Below are 7,455 nucleotides of genomic sequence, written 5' to 3'. Positions count from 1 at the left end.
TGAAATGAGAGGAGTTATTATTTCAAAATAAAACCGTAAATGACAAGACAAAATGCCCAACAGAGTAATACAACAGACAATTTCACCACGGTGTGACAGGTACACTACAATTGCTTTCAAATACTAATAAAACTAGTACTTACTTCTTCTACTGCTAGTACAGTAGAACAGTTACAACTATAACTAGTACTACACCTTATATTACTACAAAATGTTTAAATTCATTTCAGCTTTTATTAGTTCTGTATTTTTTCAAATTCATAGAAGTTCTCATTTCTGCTTTTTTGCAATTCTTTCAAGTTCATTTCAGCTTTTCTCATTTCTGTATTTTCAGCAATTTTTACATGTATTTCAGCTTCAATTTCTATTCTTTCAGCAATGTTTAGAATCATTCTGCTTGTTTCATTCTTTGTACTTTAAGCAACTTTCGGAAATTAATTTCAGCTTTATGCATTCCAACGCATTTTCAGCAGGAAATGCATTTTCTAGTTACAATATGCACAGGGATTTTAAGATCTAAACTATTTACAATATGCACAGGGATTTTCACAAAGATCTAAACTATACAATATAAAAAACACTGATGCAACTGCATCAGTGGCCAGGAGATGATGCAAAGGCCAGGAGAGAGGCATCATCATGTCCGTCCTTCCCTTCAACACCTTAGTCCCTGCTGTGCTGGGTGTGGGCATGTACTTCATCACAGGGTGGAGTGGTGGAGGGAGGACTGACGGCTATTGGGGCTCTGAATCACAGCAGCATCAACCAGATCGTCTCTCTTTGTGCAGTAGTAGAGGGTGTTGCCCCAGTGCGTTCTGTAGAGCTGGTTGAACTGCTGCGGCTGCTTGTCTTGCTCCTCCACGGCATTCCAGGCTTCAAGGACCTTGTTCCTCTGCTCAGTGCAAAGAGTCAGCTTGTCCTCTGTAAGGCTTTCCAGCCTTTCAAAGTCAGGAAGCGGGTTTCGACTGCAGACATCAACCTGTTGAAAGAATGGTGTTTTATCTTTAACGGATTAATAGTTCAGTCTGTGCTTTCTGATTTTAACTGTATTTTTGACGTAGTAGACAGAAGATCGACCTCTGCTGTAAAATTAGACAACTAGGTAATGGCTCACCCTGCAGCTATTGTTCGACTCCTTGGGAGAATGGTGGGAGGATATTATATGTAAAACGAAATGTTTTTTCATGTCCCAAGGGAAAAAAGCAGCTGTAAAAAAACGAGCCTTTCAAAAAAGAACGCAGGCTCTACCTCTTGCTATTGTCTGGCTATGAGGTGAATGAAGACATACAAAAACTAAAGAAAGAAAGGAATATGCTGTATAAAAAAAAGAGTAGAGGGATGCTCACAAGGGAATAGAGATTAGCGACCTCCCTAGCGTTTAAGCATAGTCAACTCATTCTACTCTGAACGTTACCAAGAAAAAGCCACATGTGAACAGTCAACTCGTGGGACTTTCTATCCCACTTGTCCAAAAAACTCAGCAACTCAGAAAAAGACCACCTCAAAAGAGATTTGACAATTGGGGAGCTAACTATGGCAATGAATAGCATGCAGTGCAATAGAACCCCAGGTCACGACGGGTTACCAAAAGAGTTCTATAACACCTTTTGGGATGAGCTAAAAGCCCCTTTACCGCAAGTGTTAAACGAAAGCTTCTTAAGAGGGTTTTTACCCACATCTCTACGAACAGGCTCCATTTCTCTACTTTTTAAAAACTGTGATAAGAAGGACCTGAAGAATTGGAGACCATTGACGTTGCTGGGAGTGGACCTTAAGATACTATCAAAGGCCCTCTTTTTCCGAATACAACCAGTGATTAATCAATTGGTCGGAATAGACCAAACATGTGGGGCAGCTCCATGAACGACAACCTGGCCCTAGTCAGAGACGCCTATTTGTTTGCAAAAAAACGTAACCTCGCTCTCTGCATATTGGGGCTAGACTTGGAGAAGGCTTTTGATAGTGTTAGTCACCAGTACCTAAAAGCCATTTTGTCCCAACTCAATTTGGGCAATCTTTTTAGGACAAGGGTAGACTTTCTGTATATGTCTCGACAGTATACCGATATAACAAGCACAGTCTCTGTAAATAAAACAAATACAGTACCTTTTTAATCAAATCAGGCTTTCGACAGGGTTGTCCACTTTCCCCCTTATTGTTTATCCTTGCAATAAAACCCCTAGCGTATGTCTTAAGTAAAACCCAGAATATCAGAGGCCTTCCAATCCCTGGGGCAAGAGTAAAAGAGGCAAAACTTAGCTTGTACATGGATGACCTAACACTTATCCTCACAGACAATAGATCTGTAAAAGACACTTTGTTGTTGATTTTGTTTCCTGAAGCCGCAGTGAAATTGTCACAAATCGAGAAAGAAAAATGTGAAATGCTCTGCCAAAATTGGAGAGAGCCAGTGGAACATTTAGGCCTCATACAAAAAAGGACACAATCAAAGTCTTAGGATTACAGAAAAGACATGGAAAACACCAATTGGGTGGCCAAATTACCAAAAATGAGGGGAAAGTTCCTTCAATGGAAAGACAGGGACCTTTCATTAACAGGGAAAGTCCTGGTTATAAAAGCAGAAACACTAATGGAAAAGAAAACAAAAATAGTATGGTCCAACGTGAATGGCTCAATCCTAAAAAAACACAAGATTTGGCCTGGCAAGTTGAAAACCAGTGTTTGCCTACAAGAGCTTTCCTCGAGAGAAGAAAATGCACTCGCAGTACGTAGATTTTCACAGTAAGAATCGACGCAACCGTCTGTAATGACAGCGGTTATCAGGGTAACAAGAGGAGAAAAGTTCATTAACGGATATAAATAAATAATCCTGGTCCGACGGGATGTGTTAGCAGCAGTAGTTGACTACACTCGCTGCTCTTGTCCACGTATAGTTTTGCTTCAGTGAGCAGAGCAGAGAGTTTAAGGAGATTGCAGAGTAAGCGGTCCGCCGCTGGAACGCATACGTCCCAATATCAGCGAACCGTCGGTCGGACCGCCAGCGGCACCCCCGCCCCCCGTCAGCGCCACCCAGCAGCGGCCGGTGCATTCGACATCTTTCTCGTGTGTGGCCGCGCGTGCGCAGCCAGAAATATATGTCAATGTACGTGTTACGTAGGCAGGTAACGGAGGGAGCGGTATAGCGAGCTCATCAGATTTTTCCAAAAATTAAAGTCGCACTCGAGTCCGAGTCTCAAACTCGAGTCCCCATCTCTGCTACAAGCATTATTCAAACTCCCTGTTTGTTATAATAACATAGCTTACGGCAGCCTCCAAAACCATAGAACAAATGAGATTAAAAAAATGGTGGGTAGTTACTAAATGTGTAAAAGAAGTTCTGTGGAAAGCAAGAAATATACGGGTTTTGAGAGGTCACTGCATCCCACCAGAAAATGTAAGAATAATTTTGAACCTTTTTACAGAGTACCTCTGGGACTTCATGTTCAAAAACGTTTTATTTCCGCCATTTTGAATTTTGTGAAAAACACGTTTTTGCGACCTCCTCCCAGACGCTAGATCTGTCAGATACAAAAATCTTCAGCAAAATGATCATTAGCTCAATGCAATCAAAAGTTATTGAAAGAATGTTGATATCTCATTTTACATTAAAGTTTGTAAGAGGGTGTGGCCTAGAAAGGAAAGACCTATAACTTCAAAAGTATAAGGCCTGTCCTCACCAAATCTATAGGACATGTTATGCTATAGTGATTCAAAATCAGGCAAGTTGATCCTGACAACCGTGAGGTCAAAAGCTATTAAAATCAAGAGTTTTCATAAAACTACCTGGGCGTGATCTTGCGTCCAGTTTGGACGTTTTTCTTCAAAATGTTATAACTCCAAGGAACATTGAAATTTCTGGCTAGAAATGTTTATTCATCATGCTTTTTTGTAGGCCTATAAGTATTGCCATGCAGTGATTTTCGAAAAAGTATAGCGCCACCTATTGGCTTAGGTCAATGCAAATTTCGACAGTTAGATGTCCATCTCCTAGCCCTTTAATCTAATCCACTTCAAATCTGGGGATAAAAGCCTTAAGACTGTGATGATAGGTTACAGTGAATATTGGGAGTTTTGGACCAACTTTGTTGCCATGATAACACCATCTTCGCATGAAAGTTCAAGCACATCTTCTGAGCCTTGGCAAACTCCATGTCACGTCCCTCTGATGGAACCCAAACGCAGACCAGACCAGATGGGTTCAGGTGAAAACAAAGAGTCTTTATTGACACAGTGCAGGAGTATTCCAACATGCAGAATGGCGAGTTTAGGTGAGGTGGTGGGGTGGAGGCGTCCCCGTGGCCAGGCGAGGTTGACGGGTTCCCAGAACTAGAAAACAGGACAAAAGACAAGTGTTTCTCAAGGGGATTCTCGGGATCTCAGTAAGTAGCGGTGATAGCGAATGCAGGCACACGTACTACTTCGTCTAACAATCCGGCAGGGAGTGGATGTCGGTCTCAGCTTAACTAGGGTGGCTAATCAAGATCAGGTGTGTTGGCTTGATTGGCCGCAGGCCTGGAACTCTCCACCTCTCCACGTTGCTTGGCAACCATGAAAAACAAACAGACAACAGGGAAACATGCTCAGGGAGCTGGGGTCGTGACACTCCAAAAGTCTTAAACCTCGGAGTGTCCTACGTGATGACCTTTGAAGGAGATGTAGTCAAGGTGATTGCCAGCTTTGTGAGTAGGAGGGGAGGGATTGAGTGACAGTGCAAATGAAGAAAGTAGGAGTATGAGGTCAGATGACTTCTCTGTCGGGATGTTGAAGTCTCCTAGGAGGATGAGTTGAGGGCCATTTTCAGGAAAGTTTGACAGGACGATGTCCAGTTCTTTCAGAAAGTCACCCAAAGAGCCTGGCGGACAGTAGAGGACAACAATGTTTAATTGAACCGGGTAAGTAACGGTTACAGCATGGAATTCAAAAGACAGTGGGGGGGAGGAGGATATAGGGTGCGGGGATCCATTTGGGTGAAATGAGTAAACCTGTCCCGCCACCCCTGCCAGTGGGTCTGGGTGTGTGGCTGAAGGAGAAGGCAGAGGAGAGAGCAGCTGGGGTGGATGTGTTGTCCGGTGTGATCCATGTCTCAGTGAGGGCGAGGAAGTCAAGCGACTAAGCCGGAGATGAAGTCTGCCTTGCGAGTAGCTGACTGGCAGTTCCAGTGTCCTCCTGTGACAAGGTGCTGGACATGTGTGGAGTGGGTGGGGTAGGTAAGGGAGGAGAGATTACGACAAAGAATTGATCCAGTCCGGGGGCGGTAGTATCTGCGGGTAGAAATCCGAACAGGTACAGTGATGAAACACATAGTTATGAATTAATATGTAAGACGCCTCACTCAGCTGCCCCGAAGACTCCACGAACGACTCCTTAGTTGTCTTTGTTCTGCTTGTCTTCGTGCGGACGGTCGCTTCACCTAGTCTCCAGTTAAATACTCCCTCGTTAGTGGAAGTCGGCTACGGCTGCGCGGACCACTCCCCCGTCGTTAGGAAACAACAAGTTGATTGCCCTTAGCCGAAACTCGTCCAAATGCAAAGCGACAAGCACTTTGACACCCTAATCAGTGGACGACAACAACAACAATAACTGGCAGTCAAGTTAGCTTAAAACAAGAAACGGTAACAGATAAAGCAGTAGCAGCCAATTTTCACTTAAAAACAGCAGAAGCAACAACAAGTTTAGCAGACTAGCTTGGTTAAAGAATATATACTCAATCCGATTTCAAGTCTGAAGATCTGGTAGAAGAGATGCACACTTCACGCATATAATTTTCATTGTTTTTTGTTTCTGTGTTTATTTTACAGTATATTATGCTGTATACTTTTTACTCTGATGTATGGAAGTTATTCTATGCTTGTGAATGATAATTGCAATTACAATCCAGTTTTTATCCATTGCATTGCCTCAATTCTTGAAACAGAAATTACATTCTCAAAGCTCTTAATACATTTGGTAAAATAGCCTATATGGTTCAGCACAACTACATAGATCACCTTTAAAAGGTCATATCTCACCCAAAACAGTTAACTCAAGCTTCAAAATGAAATCATTTTCTCATAAAAATAGTCAGTGCCCCCAAATGAAAACTTCTTTCTCGATTGCTATGGCTCAATTATCTCTTGAAAAAAAGGACATTCTCAAAGCTTTAAATATTTGCCTAATTTGCCAAAATAACCTAGATAGTTTAGCAAAACGCTATGGCACACCTGCAAAAGGTCAAATCCCTCCCAAAACAGACAACTCATCAGTCAAAACAAATTCCTTTTCCTCATACAAATAGTCAGTGCCCCCAAAATGAAAACTTCTTTCTCGATTGCTATGGCTCATCTATCTCTTGAAAAAAAGGACATTCTCAAAGCTTTAAATATTTGCCCAATTTACCAAAATAACCTAGATAGTTTAGCAAAACCCTCCTGGCACACCTGCAAAAGGTCAAATCTCTCTCAAAACAGACAACTGTCAGTCAAAACAAATTCCTTTTCCTCAAACAAATAGTCGGTGCCCCCAAAATGAAAAGTCCCTTTGTCATTGTTTAAACACTGCAGGTCAAAATGTTTAGATGTTATTTCAGTATGGCAGTGAACCATAGAAATATCCTCATTCCTTTGACACTGAATGGTTACTGTAGTAGATGTTTTCTTTCCAGAATACTATGTGTATCCAACAGAAAAAAGAGCCAACAAGGTTTCACATCACATACTGTATTGCACTTATACTGCCATGGAAATTGTTACAGTAATTGCAAAACAGAAACAGAAAATGTGTACAGCAAAAATACTGTAAAAAAAGCACATCAAAAATAAAATAGAGTAGGAAAGTAAAGCAAAGCTGGAGTTCAAAGCTGGTTTTCGCGTGTGAGGCGAACGTGATGACCACTACGCTACGGAAACGGCGGCTTGTTTTAGCATTGGGCATATGCCCTTCTGCTCTTTGCAGATGATCTTGGTCTGAAGGCTTCATTAGGAGTTGACCTTGATCCCAATGGATCAGTTTGAAATCATTTGTAAAGAGCTTGGGATGGATGTCAGCACCTATGTACATTTACAAGGGCATGGTTCTCAGCCAAGGAGTGGAGAAATGCTCAATCAGCCTGGAGTGTTTCCGCCCAGTTTCCAAATGGGGACCTTTTGCATGTGAGGCGAATGTGATTACCACTACACTATGGAAACGGCGGCTTGTTTTAGCATTGGGCATATGCCCTTCGGCTCTTTGCAGATGATCTTGGTCTGATGGCTTCATCAGGAGTTGACTTTCATCACAATGGAACAGTTTGAAGTCATATGTAAAGAGCTTGGGATGGAAGTCAGCACCTGCGTACATGTAGAATTGGGCATAACCCTCAGAGCATCTCTTTTGGCTCCGAGGTCAATCAGACCTAGACCCCAAGAGAGGGCGATCGTATTGCTCTTCCTCTTCCACAAGAATGAGAAAATCACCCCATTAATTGAATCTGAAGCCCAA

At 42.3% G+C, this 7,455-nt stretch overlaps 1 pseudogene; it reads right to left on the bottom strand.

The window, feature by feature from the left end:
• Window positions 1-885: 885 nt before the first annotated feature.
• On the bottom strand, window positions 886-6,922 carry LOC134133015 (uncharacterized; annotated as a pseudogene).
• Between the last annotated feature and the right edge of the window lie 533 nt (window positions 6,923-7,455).

This window comes from Pungitius pungitius, chromosome 12 (genome assembly GCF_949316345.1).
Source record: "Pungitius pungitius chromosome 12, fPunPun2.1, whole genome shotgun sequence".
In the NCBI taxonomy this organism is placed as follows: domain Eukaryota; kingdom Metazoa; phylum Chordata; class Actinopteri; order Perciformes; family Gasterosteidae; genus Pungitius; species Pungitius pungitius.
This window is presented reverse-complemented; position numbering and strand designations above follow the sequence as displayed.